The 14,478-nt window shown below is 46.4% G+C and overlaps 1 protein-coding gene across 1 annotated transcript in view; it reads left to right on the forward strand.

The window, feature by feature from the left end:
• The window catches only part of EEPD1 (endonuclease/exonuclease/phosphatase family domain containing 1), a 311,463-nt gene that overhangs the window by 106,129 nt on the left and 190,856 nt on the right, over positions 1–14,478 (forward strand). The window lies entirely within an intron of this gene.

A 14,478-nucleotide genomic window follows, 5' to 3' on the forward strand; every position in this document is an offset into this window, starting at 1 on the left:
TTTTTCTTAGATAGGATGGTCCCATGTCATGGACTGCCTTAAATGCTAAAGTGAGGATTTTAAAAGTTATCCTTTGAGCGATCGGCAGCCAATGAAGTTCCTTTAGGTGTGCTCGCACGCTTTCTCTGCTTGGAATGTTATACAGCAGCCGTGCTGTCGCATTTTGGATAATCTGCAGTCGGGCAACTAAGAAAGCTGGAGTGCCGCTAAAAAGAGAGTTGGCATAGTCGAGCCTAGATAAAATTAAAGCTCTAGCAACCGACTCTCTAGCTGATGATGGCAGATACGGGAAGAACTTTCTCATGGCTTTTAGGGAGCCGAAGCACACAGCAGTAAGTTTTTTTATGTGTGCCTCAAATCTCAGATCCTCTCCAAACCAGACTCCCAAATTCTTGGCAGCGATAGTAACTGAGCCTGGCTGGGGAAAATCAGACGGCCACAAGAGGTCTCTGAAGTTGGATGGGAATTGGCCATGGTGGTTTAAACAAAATAGATTGAGATTCGGCTCAAGTAATTACCAGTGGGTAACACAGACATTTTAAGGCATGGGCAAAGTGGTCCCTGGCCCAGGGTCCCGGCCTTTCGGGGGCGTCCTGATAGAGCCAGCTCTGTTCTGCAGAGAGTCTTGCCCTGATGACCTTCTTGAACAATTCTTAAACAGATTGTTTTAAATATGTTTTCCTTTAATTTTATTTTGTGGGTGATGTGTGAGAGTCTATTACAGACATTTGCAGAGAAATGTGTTTATATTTACTGCAACATCCATAAAAAGAGTCTTTTTGATCAAAACAGGGCCTCACATATGAGAAATGTGAGGGTGTCACAGAGATTATTTGTAGTAATATTAATGAGTTGCTGCTGTGCTACAATTTTGAAAACACAGGTCGCTATCCCTGAATATTAGTTGTAAACACATTTGGAATTTGGACGAGTGTGCCTGTGCACTGACCCGACAAAAGAGGGCATGAAAGAGCAGAAACTGGATCAGAAATTCAAATCTGTTCCAAACTGGGACCCCAAAATATGTTTGGCCCAGGGCCCCAAAATCCTTAAGATGTCCCTGGTGGCTGAGATTAATTCAAGCATTCCATCCATTACTTTTTCATATTTTTGATTTAGTCATCACTGCATGGTTCTAAGTTTTCCCTGGAAAATATAACTTTTTTTATGTAGGCATGTGAGACCGGAATAAACTGTTATTCATATCTTTTAGATCAGTTTTTTAACGGCGCACCTTTTGAACATGGGTAATGTAATCTGCTGTGGGTGCTCAGGATTTAATTAGATTTAATTAATCTGCCCTCTGTCAACTGTCTAGGAAACACAATCCTGCAGCGGTAGTCTGGTCAAGGTTCTGCTCCTATTCATCGCGGGCAGGTTTGAGAGAAGCCTAGTGGTCAGCCTGTACATTCAGATCATTAAAGCTCTTACTTCAGCTTTACATTCCATGGAGGACTGGACTCTCTAACCTCCCTAATGTAGTTCCATGGGAGTTGTAGGTGGCTACTTTGGGCTCTGGGCTGGGAGAGGTCCAAATGAAGTTTAGGGCTTAATGATAATAAATATGGACTTTGAAAAGAGACAGTGCATGCAGCCTTGGTTGACGGATCACTGAATCGGTCAGTTTGCAGAAGCTCTTTGAGGTCAACACTGACATTACTGGTTTCGCGATCTTCCCTAGAGACCCCCTGTCACTATGCGATGGGGAAAGCATGCAGAGTTCTGCTGCCAGGAGCTGCTCTTTGTGTCTGTGCACGCAAAGGATCCATCCACAAGACCTAAAGCCTACCTTGAGCTGCCATTGTAGAAGCCTGAATGCTTCCTGGTGAGGGCAGGGTGGTACTGTGAATCACCTACCACTGTGGCCCGTTTAGCTGGGAACCCATGGGGCCACTTGTTTCCCCCGCCCGGTGTGTGCCGCTCTGCATGTTGCTGTGCAAACACATTTTTTTCTGAATATTATCACTGTTAGAGTTCTCTTATGTCCTTATAGTTCCTCAAGGGTGGCTCTGAAGTAACCCCAATGCTATTGCTTTTCAGGGGTGGCTCTGAAGTAACTCCATAGCTTTTATCCCTGGGGAAGAAGGTTAAAAACATTGGAACCTATGATATCATTCAAACAGTGGTGGTCACTATGCATTGGGTGTTCCCCCATTTAATTGCAAGAAGTTAGAGCTTGTACAAATCTGTAAGGTATAATGCGTTCCAACAGAACACCTTTCAACTCCCCAGCCTTACTTCTCACACACCGTCTTCTCCCTCTCTACATACTGAAGTAAACCTTATTTAAGTTTTCAAATAACTTATGTTGTAGCCACCATTATCCACTATTCAGCCCAGACATGTTCCATCCTATAACATCATTGGATTAAATGATCCAGCCTCCTCTTCCTAGAGTTACAGACCCCTATCGTGGGTGATTGCCTCTGGATCCACTCTGCCATCACACCATTCCATCGAATTAATATTTCCTCACCCTACCAGCTCATACCGCCAATCGACTAGTCTGCACGAGCTGGTTGCCAACACTAAAAACATCTGGGTGGGCTCTAGCAGGAATATAGGAGCTTTTTGATATTGTAGAGATGAAAAAGGACATATAGTTCTCTACAGTGTAGGCATACAAAAGGATTTAATGTTTCCCACCCTGGTCTTGAATGAAATAAGTGACGGAGAGATCATTAGCACTTTCAGATGTCTATGCACATTACTATTGTAGCCCAAAACTCCATTGAGAAACATTGTAACTACTTAAACTGAGTGCTTCATTTTTCAGAACATTGTTTATCGTCTTTGTTAGCACTTTGCTAAGATAAACACAATTAAAAACCTTTTTGTACCTCTATGGCCTCACTCGTTAAGTACGCTCACTTTATCTTTCTAAACTTTTCTTACGTAATGGGCCTCCGCTTTTTTGTTCAGTGCTCCATAGCTTTCCAGCTAATTTCGTGCTATACAGATTGCCCTAGATACTAGTGTACTGCTAACATTTCTAGTTATTCTTTAATTTTATACCAAAACCTACCATTTTATGTTTATCAACGTTAATGCTCTTCTTACTGATTTAATAATCACAAGGAGCAGCCCCAGCTTTCTGTCGACAATAAGTAAATACACTCCGTCTGCATGAGACACATGGCAGTGTCTCTGCCCCCACACACACCTCCACACTGTTGGTGGGAAACACCTCAGGCTAGAAGATTGGCTTTCAACGAATGGGTACCATGTAAATACAATTACATTCAAATCCAAGTATTATAATGTAGGGTTATAATAAATACCAGCAACCCTTGAGGCTTTTTCTATACCCGTTGTTAGCCCATAACTGCTGTACCTCAACTCTATTGAACAATTTTGAAAGTCCAAGAAAAAAAAACAAGCCTTGGCAAAGTCAATAGTCTTGCCTATCTAAGAGATCATTGGCAAAGTCAATAGTCTTGCCGATGTAAGAGCTATTGGCTTTGCCAATGTCTTTTAGCTATGCTGTAGAGCATCATGGCAGCTCTGCAGCATAGATAAAAGTTATAAGAAACTAGCATTTACAATGCAATGGTCTCGGCATTGTTAAAGTTAAAGCGATTGGCATTGCTCATGACATTACTTTTATTTATGTTTTTGTTTTTAAAACATATAAGTAAATGGCACTGTCATTTACAATGCCAATAGCTTATTCTCTCGTAAATGCGAGACCTATTGCATTTGCACCCACACACAGAGCCACACACACAAAGCCACCCGAACACACATACAGAGCCACCCACACAGAGCCACCCACAGTCATTCACATAGAGCCACCCACACACACACAAACACACACACAGAGCCACCTACACACACACAGAGTCACCCTCACACAGACAGAGCCACCCACACATAGAGCAACCTAGAAAAAAAGCTTCCCACACAGCCACCCACACACAGCCACACACACAGAGCCCAACACACACAAAGAGCCACACGTACACACACACACAGAACCACACACACACATCCAGAGCTCACACATACACAGACACACACACAGAGCCACACACACACACACACAGCCACACAGACACACACAGAGCCACACACACACAGAGCCACACACACAGAGCCACACAGACATCCCACAGTCTAGGTCAGCCACACGCCCATCTCTGCCCAGTAATGCCCCAGAGAACAGAGGCAAGAAAAAACGATCACAAGCAGGGAACAAATGCAAAAACAACAGTTGATAGACAGAATGCAAAACAATGTAATACATTCACCCCAGTACAGAGATCTAGGCCTACATCCATCGTTTTTTTGCACTTCACACCACCCCAGTTCAGACATGGCCATATGCAAATCAGCCTTGACCCTGTGCCTCATGGGAACAGTCCAGCCCGAACTGCCAAGCCATGTCTTTCATGGACCGGAATCAAGCATACTAGGACCGGTTTCTGGCTATCAGCCGTCTTCAGCCAGTATAGCTTGACTCCAGTGGTGTGGGGAGCATGGAATTCACGTCTGAGCATACCCATCCCACTCGGGGTGACAAATGCAAAAACAACAGTTGATGGACAGAATGCAAAAAATGTCATACATTCACCCCAGTACAGAGATCTGGGCCTAAATCCATCGTTGTTTTGCACTCCACACCACCCCAGTTCAGACATGGCCATATGCAAATCAGCCTTGACCCTGTGCCTCATGGGAAGGGTATGCCCAGACGTGGGACCCTTGCTCACTAAGCCACTGGAGTCAAGCTATCCTGGCTGAAGACGGCTGATAGCCAGAAACCGGTCCTAGGATGCTTGATTCCGGTCCAGGTAAGACATGGCTTGGCAGTTCGGTCTGGACTGTTCCCATGAGGCACAGGGTCAAGACTGATTTGCATGTGGCCATGTCTGAACTGGGGTGGCTTGGTGAGCAAAATAATGATGGATTAAACCCAGATCTGTGACTGGGGGTGAATGTTTTGCCATTGTGCAACATTCCGTCCATCATCTTGTGTGTTTTACAAGCAGGGAACAGCGGCAAGAAGAAACGCTCACAAGCAGGGAACAGAGGCAAGAAAAAAACGCTCACAAGCAGGGAATAGAGGCAAGAAAATCACGCACAAGCAGGGATCAGAGGCAAGAAAATCGAGCACAAGCAGGGAACAGAGGCAAGAAAATCGAGCACAAGCAGGGAACAGAGGCAACAAAAAGTTTATCATAAATCGGAGAGACAATGAGAAAAAAGTACAAGTGGTGCACAAAGCGATACTATATCGCATACAAACTGGTAGCTCGCTGTGAAAACCAGTTTTGCCCCAGTAGCTTTAACCCCATCTGAGTCCACACAGGAATGCTCTAATGTAGAGACAGGAGATAACAAGGGGAGAATAAGTTTGCTCGCATTGGTGCAGTGTCCCTCATACATTGTACGCGCCTATACTACTCCCCTACAACACCTCACTGGACTGCGGGTAGTGGTTTAAAAGGCCAGCACTCTGGCCCCAAAAACACGGTTTGACAGAACTGCCTCAACTGTACATGCTACGAATGAATGTCACAACCCCAGCCCCGCCCCCTCACAGGTGTAAAGAAGTTCCTCTTGCATGCATTTTGCCTCACCTCCTCGCCACCTAGTACAGTGCTGGAACTGCCCGCAGCCTTGCTAAAAAGTGCTGGTACTGGCCGCAGCCTTGCTAGAAAGGGCTGGTACTGCCCGCAGCCTTGCTAGAAAGGGCTGGTACTGCCCGCAGCCTTGCTAGAAAGTGCTGGTACTGCCCGCAGCCTTGCAAAGAAGTGCCGGTACTGCCCGCGGCCTTGCTAAGAAGTGCAGGTACTACCCGCATCCTTGCTAAGTAGTGCCGGTACTGCCCGCATCCTTGTTAAGAAGTGCTGATACTCCCTGCCCCGTGACCCTGAGGTTGACATCCAGATTGAGGTCCGTCACCAGGACATTTAACTCCCACGTCGCATCTGCATAGCAGCCATCTGGCATCCTTATGCCGTCTGGGGCCATGATTCCTTCCTGTCAGTGGGGCAGAGGAAATGGCATTAGCTGAAGTGCATGTTCCGCACCAGGACTGTACAGACACACAGAGGCCCCCTCAAACACAGTATTTACAACTCCCGAGCCTAGATCCCAGCAGTTCAGATGTAATTGATGCCTGTTCCGTTATACAACGCACGTAGATGCGGCTGGCCCAAACAGACGCAACATGCAGTGCTCAGCAGAATCAGCCGATTGCAATCGAGCAAATGGCATTAATGCAGTGCAGGCTGGCTTAATTTATGTAAGGGGCGTGTCCCTGTGATAGCTGATGTCATAATTACTCAAATGCAAACAGGTTTTGGGTCAGATCGTCAAGCTTGCTAGGAATTTTGTTAAATTGTATATGCTTTTAAATGACAAAAGTAGTTGCGCAAATACCGTTCTGCGCAAATATAATTTTAAAACTAACCAAAGTGCGTGAGGAAGGGTGACCAAATAATCATGGGCTTTTGTGCAAATGTGTGCAAATATTTACTATACTAAAAGAGCAACTTTTAGCCCAAATAAAATGCAGCTCTAGGACACGTGTCCTGACAGCACAGCTCCTCACGTCCTGCCATTTAAGGAGACCCAAAGCTGACTGGCAGGGTTCCGTGAGGAGAAACCGCCCTTTAGCGGCAGCCTTTACTTTCACAAAATAAAATCCGTTGTTCATCTGTTTCCGTGCCAAACAAAGCCGCCTGACAGGTTTTACTCAGAGAAAAAAAGGGACCTGGAATTAAAGGAAAACTTCCCAGCTGGAGCAAGAGCGCACTCTCCGGGCTTTACAACTGGAAACCCCCCGGCCTGAGCAGACCCCAAGGGGTGCTCGGCCTCTGGCGCCGGCCCCAGCCTTGGACTCACCTTCAGCCGGGCGAGTCCGTCAGCGACAAGCGGACCTCAATATGGAACCGTTCGTCAAGGGGGGAGAGAGGGATCAACTGCCTCCACGTTCTACACAGGAAGCCTCACGGCCCGGCTCGCACACCCCTCAAAGGTGACTCTTTCGACTGGTGTTAATGGAGTCCCGGGCAACCCTTCTCACAGGCGATAACGTCACGCTCTCGGCTCCCTCAATCTGGCTTCCCTTTCATGGACAGTCGAGTCACCACTCCCCCTCTCCTCCTCCCCCTGTGCTTCCCATCTCTCCCTGGCTGCCTCCCTCCCTCTCCCTGCGTCTGCAGGGCCCAAGGCCGCAGCAGGAGAGAGAGAGCGGAAAAAAACACAGAACTACTGCTGCCGAGCGGAGTTACGAATTCGCTAGGCCGCAGGACGGGGTGGGCGTTCGTGGACCCAAGGGCTTAGGAAGAGCGCTGGCATCAATAAAAAGCCCAAAGGAGCGGCCAAGTGCCCTTTTATGGAAGTGAATAACAGTGAGGATTGCATCCAACATCCGGGGCCTGGCGGAGCGCGACGGATAACGCAGGACAGGGGAGACGCAGAGCAGGCGGGATGCCTGACAGGCCAGCGCAGTCCCGTTACTTTTTGGCCCAGTTAAGAAAAACGGCACGATTTGTGAGCCATGGTATGGGGAAAACAAGGGGTGGAAAAGCGGCTTTGTGTGGGTGTGCACGAGTGCATATGCAGGCAAATATGTGACAAAAAAAAGCAGTGCATGCCATGACACCACCATGTTTCTCCGAGGTCCAGCCGAAATGCCTTGGAGAAACGCCCCTACAATTTCTTATTCGGGGGCGTGTTTTTCTTTCTCTCCTCTTCCCATTGTCTGGAATGTAAAATTCCAGCCAATGGGAAGAGAAGAGAAAGAAACTAAACCCCCCCCCCCGAATCTCCCAAAAAGATGGGCCTTAAATGGACAGATGCCCCTCTCCTCCAATGGCTGGCCTCCGTTTAGGAAGCCAGCCAATGGAGAAGAGGGGCGGGTTCAAGCCCCACACTGAGAAACATAAGATCTCGCCGGCGAGACTGCGCAAGCGCAGCCTACACAGGCCGAGACCTAAAAAGCACTATGATACTGCCACAGTGTATGGCAGGCGGGGTGGGCAGCACGAACAATCAGAAGATAGGTGGGGAGAAACAGGCAACACTGACAACGAGAGAGAGGGTGGGAGAGAAAGGGCAACAGAACAGCACTGGCCACATGATATTGTTTTTCTTTTTCCTTATGGCAAGCAGGTGTGGACATCAAGGGCAACAAGTGGGAGGGTGGAAAGGAACAAGCAACATTGACAACGAGAGTGAGGGTGAAAGGGAAAAGGCAACAAGACAGCACTGGCCATAAGTTAGAGCTGTTTTTTTTCTTATTGCAGGTGCGTGTGGCAACACGGACAACAGGATTCTGAACAATACTGATAGTAAGAGACAGGGTGGAAGGGATAGGGCAACAGGACAACACTGGCTGTGTTATATAATTTTTTTCTAATGGCAGGTGGGGATGGGTAGTACGGACAACAGGAGGGTGAGGGGTAGGATGGGAAGACGTAGCATGAACAAAGAGGAATGGTAGAGGAAAGAAGCAACACAGACAATGGGGTGGCAGGGAAAGAAGCAACATGGACAATGAGGTAGGAGGGGAAGCACTAATACGTATACTTAGGTCAGTACTTGGTCCATGCTCCTGCTGAAAGAAGAGGAAGTGAAGCCTTAACGCGCTGGCCAATTAGAATGCCACAAATAAGAGTGACAATGAAGCCAACAAATACAAGACACGAGCTTGCTGCAGATCCCTTGTTATATACAATAACTCGCACAGGCAAGACCTAAGAACTGCAGTGGATTTTCCTTCTTCAGTGCCTTCATCGCTAACAGATAAAGAAGCAGGCTATTGTTCAACTGTGCATCATAAAGCATCCAGCAAAAACCCTGTCTCTTACTTACGATGGATTTTTGATCAATCTGTTTTAGCAACCATGTTAGCAGCATCTTGGCAAACGCTTTTGACCCCAAGTTCACTAGTGCTATCATTCATTTGTTCACCAGCTTAGTTAGGCTAGTCACCTTTTCGTATAAACGGGGAACTACATCACAAATCCAATCACCCCCCCTCCAACCAAAAAAAGAAAAGAAAATAAAAGAATTAAAGAGTACTCCAAGTAAGTCACTATTACTCACTCACGAGCCCAGCATTCTTTTCTTAAGCCTGGAAAAACAGAGCGACATTTGGGAATATCCAATGAAATTTAGATACGCGTATTGTCCCTTGACATAGGTAAGCAGCTGTTTATGCCGTTATGATCTTTTCAGTGGGTGGCCAGTGTGATATTGAAAAGATGAATAAGACGTTGTTGGCCGGTGCCGTCAGGTTCCACCGTGCACAGGGTTTCACAGCCTCCCCATGATTGCCGTTCACATACAGAGGCTGGTTTGAAACACTTTGAATGAACATGAATGCGCTTTCTCGCCTTCCGCTTGTCCTCGGTCCTTTTGACTGCTCTCAGTCGTGGCCCTTGGTGGGTTTTTGGGTGTTGCCACGCTGCAGCATTTGGCAGCAATTCAAAGGATTTCTGTGTGAAGCTCGGTGAAAGCCACATTCGGTAGCCGTCGTGCTTGCAATGCACCGGCATTGGCATGCACCGGGCGTCTTATGTCACAGCACTAGCTAAGCTCGGGGCTCATTAAAAGCAGCCTTTGGCACTCCGCAGCTGGCACAGGGCCTGAGCGACGGGTCTTAAGACACTACGTGACCCGCATACTCCCGGCTCTACAGTTCAGCTCCCGTCCTGCCTCGACAGGCAGTCTCGCGGCGGACTCTGAAGAGCAGCATTTCAGCCTCACTTCAATGCTTCTGCTCTGATGGGTTGCGCACTTTTATACTCCCTCGGTGCTTTGCACAGATAGCTCGGAAACTAAGCTGCTTTCAATGGGCTTTCTTTCCTCGCCATTCACCATACATCATTTCGAATGGTTGAAAAGTTGAGCTGACGAAAGGGTAGTTCAAGGATAAAGGTGCAGCGTCTGATGTTTTCCTTCCAGAAGAGTTGAAGTCGTTCAGGCAGTGTTTGACAGGCTGGGACCAGCTGTACCTTGCATGTCAGGTCGCTGAAAACCCCAGAGAGCACCACGAGGTTTGAGTCTGCCTTGTGCAGCCCTCCTTGCATTAGATGTCACCTCATATGGAGTGGTCCACCCGTGAGATACAGTATACACCCCACTCTCAGGGGCTCCACTGGGGTTTCTCTCAAGCCGCCTGGTGACACTCTCAAGTGGTCAGTGTCGAGAAGCTTGCACTGCTGCCTCCATTCACATCAAATTGGGCAAAATTGAGGATTTGGTTTACCTTTTATTAATTGAGCCCACTTTCCAAGAACGTTCACGTTTTACTCAAAAAACAAAGAGTGGCCAGGGTAGGCTGTCTGGAAACGGAGCCACAAAGCTCTGAGGGGCAAACAAAATGTTGAGGATCATGTTGCCTGGTATTTTAAGCCTTTGCCCCCAGCAGACACAACAAAAGCCAATGGACCCTTTAACAGTAGACAGGTTGGCCGGGCCTTGGATAACACTTTCAAGCAAAGCTCAGAGCTGTATGCCTACAATATGTTAGGTGGATATGCCATTATTTTTTTAATTGTTTTTATTCAGATCCTAAAACATCAAAACAAACAGGATTACATGGTAGACCACCACCGTCCCAGACAATACATCCTTTATTTATACAATAATATTTAGTCAGGTCTCTCTTATTGGTTATGTTTATCAACCCCCATCTTCCACACACCTATACAGATCAATGTCTCAATCCCAGATCAGTGTGCATTCAGGGAGGCCTGTTACTGCGTGGATCCATAACTTTTGTAAGCATCTCTCCCTGGGTTGCTAGGTCTTCCGTGACTTTCTCATCTCTCCGGGTCAACTTCATATGCTGCTCACCTGTGAGCGCCCATTCCAACTGATCTTTTTTCCAAGATGTTACTTCCGAGGTGCAGAAGGCCAACCATTCTACAGCACCATATCTAGAGCTATCATGTGAGTTTGCATTTTATGACGCTTCTGCTTTGTTAGTTTATCTTGCAAGCGCACTTTTAGTTCCAGACCCATGAGGCGTGACAGCCTCTCTACCACCTCCCCTTAGCAACCCACTATCTTTGGGCCATGGCATATATAGGAAGTCATTTAAAGCCAACCCTCATCTCCTACAAGCAGAGGGCTTAGCAAGGTAGATCATCTTCAACTTTCTAGGTGTTAAGTTTATTCTGCGTAGAAAACGAAATTGAATCCGCTTCAACCATGCATTGGCACACCTGTTTGATTTGTTTGTACACTTTCTTCCACTCAGCTAATGTCAATTGCTACCTCGCAAGCTCCATTCCAGTAGTCTTTGCCCTGTCTGTCTTACCTCCCTTATCAGTCACCAAGGCCGTGGGAAGGAGTGGTATTAACTGTTTATGGCCATCCAACATAAGCAGTTGTTGCATGACAGCATGTTCCTGCGGCTTCTCAGGGCATGAGTTCCAGATCATACGGACAGTGTGCGCCAGTTTAGCATAATATAGTAAGTATCCTGTTCCCACTCTGAATTGTTCCTGAGCTTGTTCAGATGTGAACGTATTGTCGAAAATAAGTCTCCTACATGTTCACATCCACCCTCGCACCAACTGGCGTAGGATATGCCCTTTAATGTATTAGAAAATGACCGCAAGGCCCAAAGAGGCATGTCATCCAGCTATATGATTACTAGCAAAGTTCTCCACATTTGGTACACCAGCTATAACATTTAACTAGCTATCCCATGGAAGTCAAAGTCAAACTTGTTCAGATGGTTTAATGATCTAACATAGCAGGGACCTTCAGTGGCTATTACAGTGCCCAAGGACAGGGTTCCATAAGCTGACTGTAGTGTTCTTTGTTTTGTTTTTGGAGTCTTAATCAGTCCTTTCACTGTGTAGTCTACATGAAGTGTCATACCGAGAGGTGAAGGTGGAGGCACTGGCAGGTAAGGTCTCGTTAAGGAAAATGTATTGCACATTGATGTCACATATGCTGATAATCAATGGTCTGAGAATATCAGTGCCACAACAGGAAACGCTAAATTCAAGATGTGGGAGCCAATCAGCACAATTGTGTCCATAAGCAAAGTAGAATAGGCCCTATGGCCGAAAAGAGATGGCTTGGCAGGCCCCACTCCGGAGTGGGATGGCAGGAGGCGCGGACACACATGATCAAGGTCTCTTCTGTGGCTACTGTAGAAATGTTTTTGCCATTCATTCTTCTGTAAGACAATCCTGCATATAAGCAAAACTTGTAGAGTATGTCTTCTGTCTCTTTTCAGATTGCCTGAGGCCTTTGTCTGAGCTTCGTGTTTATTCACAATGGTTATTGTTGGTCAATGTAAAAAATGAGAAGTGGCATCTTACCTTTAACACATAAACAGAGAGGTGGAGAGTAGGCACCCATAAATCCCCCGGAGCATCATTGTAACCACAAAAATGAGTACAGCAGTGCAAGAAACGAAATAGAGAGATAGATGATCGTTTGTTTCGTAATCTTACAGAAACAATCAATCATCCAGAAGTTGGGCATCACAGGACTTCTGCCATGCTTATGAGGAAAGTAATCCGTTATGGAAGAGGAAACCTCACAACTGAGAGAGCGCAAACTGACCAAAATGTAGAAATACATCACACTTACACGTAGTAAGCACAAGTCATGAAGAGAAATGCCATGAGTGCTGATAGTATCCATAGTTATATTCTGAAATGTGTAGTTAATATAGAGATTTAAGTAGAAGTGGAACTAATACAGAAATGTGTGAAGCAATATGATTTTATTAGGCGTGATTATTCCTGAATCCATGTTGTGTAGCTGCTAAAAATGTAAGATGGCATACGGAAACGTTGAACGTGGTAGGCCTCAGGGCCAGAGCTAGGAGGGAGGGGGAAGGTGATTAAATTTCACAATATGGATTGCACTAATGTTTAGTAATAATGAGTAGGCCTTGATTTATAGATGTGTTTACCGAATTAGTAGAATAAGAGTATTAACATGCTAATAATTAAAGAAGAAGTTGAATACTATAAAACTGTTGTAGGGCTGGAAAGCTTTAACGTTGATTTACACATATTAGTCTGGGCCGGGGAATGTTGCAACGCGGTTGGAAGACCATGAGAATTGGGATTTGGCTGCAAATGTCTGTCTGGAAGAGAAAAGGGGGTATTCAATTATTAATATGAATAGAAGCTTGTTCAAGAAATGGACCAGACATGGAGGAGGGTTCCGGAATGTTTAAGGGGTATCAGCGGGCCGGAGAAGAGTCTGAGAAGCAAGGTCGACACTAACCACAAGGCCTCATCATGGAAAAAGCCAGAAGCTACACCACGTGAGGGGCGTCTCACGAGGGGCGTCCTAAATGTTGTTGGATTTTTGTATTAGGGACAGCACCCCTGGGTGGAGTTAGAGCAGAAGCCTGAGGACCCTTTAGAGAGCGGATGGGTAGGCAGAGAGGGGTCATGACTGGAGAACTATAGGTTTTCACCAAGAGTTTGAGAGTGGGTGGCTTCCCTTGGGAGTCATTCACTGCTGACACCTTTTGATAGGTTGAGACCTGGTTAAGTAGGGATACCATCTAGAGCAGGGTAGGGTCAGCCTAACCTGTATTTTCTCTCCGGCTGTAAATGACTGACAGATTTCAATATGTGTCTATGCTAATAGCACTATTGTTTTTAGAACTGGTATTGGTAGTTTCCGTTGTTCGTCTGAGGGCTTTCAGAGAGCACATGTACGTAGTTGGGCCCGTGTATCTGGTGAATCTCATTTTGAGATGCTTGTACCTGCAACTTATCCTGACTTTATAATAAACCTTTGAAAGCTAGAAGTTGTTTGTGATCCTTTGAAGCAGAGTCCTTTATTGGGTGAACTAACTTGGTAAGAGATGCACTTTCTTCCCTCAATGACAGGCAATAAAGGTTCAGTCGACCAGACCGGGGTTTTAGATCGATAGTGATAAGGTATTGATCAAAATCTCGCCCTTCCAGTTGGTAGCAGAGGATGGTTGCCTTCTTGAGGAAGGTGATCTAGGCCAGGTTAGATTACCCCAAGGCCCCTAGAGACCGATAATCGGAAGAACCGCCCGCGGAAGAAGGACCGGATGACGTGAGACAGAAAAGCAGCAGTATCGGTCGAGAGTGAGTATAAAGGGTCATGCGTGCTAGATTGCGGTGTTTTGTATTGTATCTATGTTGTAATGTCTGGCGGAGTTGAATGCCTGTAGAGAGACTGTGGAACAGGTTGTGAGCGCGCGCAACCGGTGGAAATCTTAAGCTCAAGGAGAGCTTAAGTGGTTCGGGTGTATCGGACACTCAGAGTAATTGTTAACCAGTGTGAAGGGGGTCATGAGGTACCAGTGATCACCCGAAGGACCAGATAGGGGGAACGTAAGAGTGAGTGCGTGAGTAACGGACGCTGGCCGGAAGTTACTGGGTGTGTAGAGAACCTATCAGAGAGACGATAGACATCTCGTCAGTTGTGTTGACAATTACAAATAGACTGTGGACGTACAGTCGAGGGAAGTGACCGCTTGGTCGGAAGTAGTCATTT

Source organism: Lissotriton vulgaris, chromosome 4_1 (genome assembly GCF_964263255.1).
Source record: "Lissotriton vulgaris chromosome 4_1, aLisVul1.2, whole genome shotgun sequence".
NCBI classification, from domain to species: Eukaryota; Metazoa; Chordata; class Amphibia; order Caudata; family Salamandridae; genus Lissotriton; species Lissotriton vulgaris.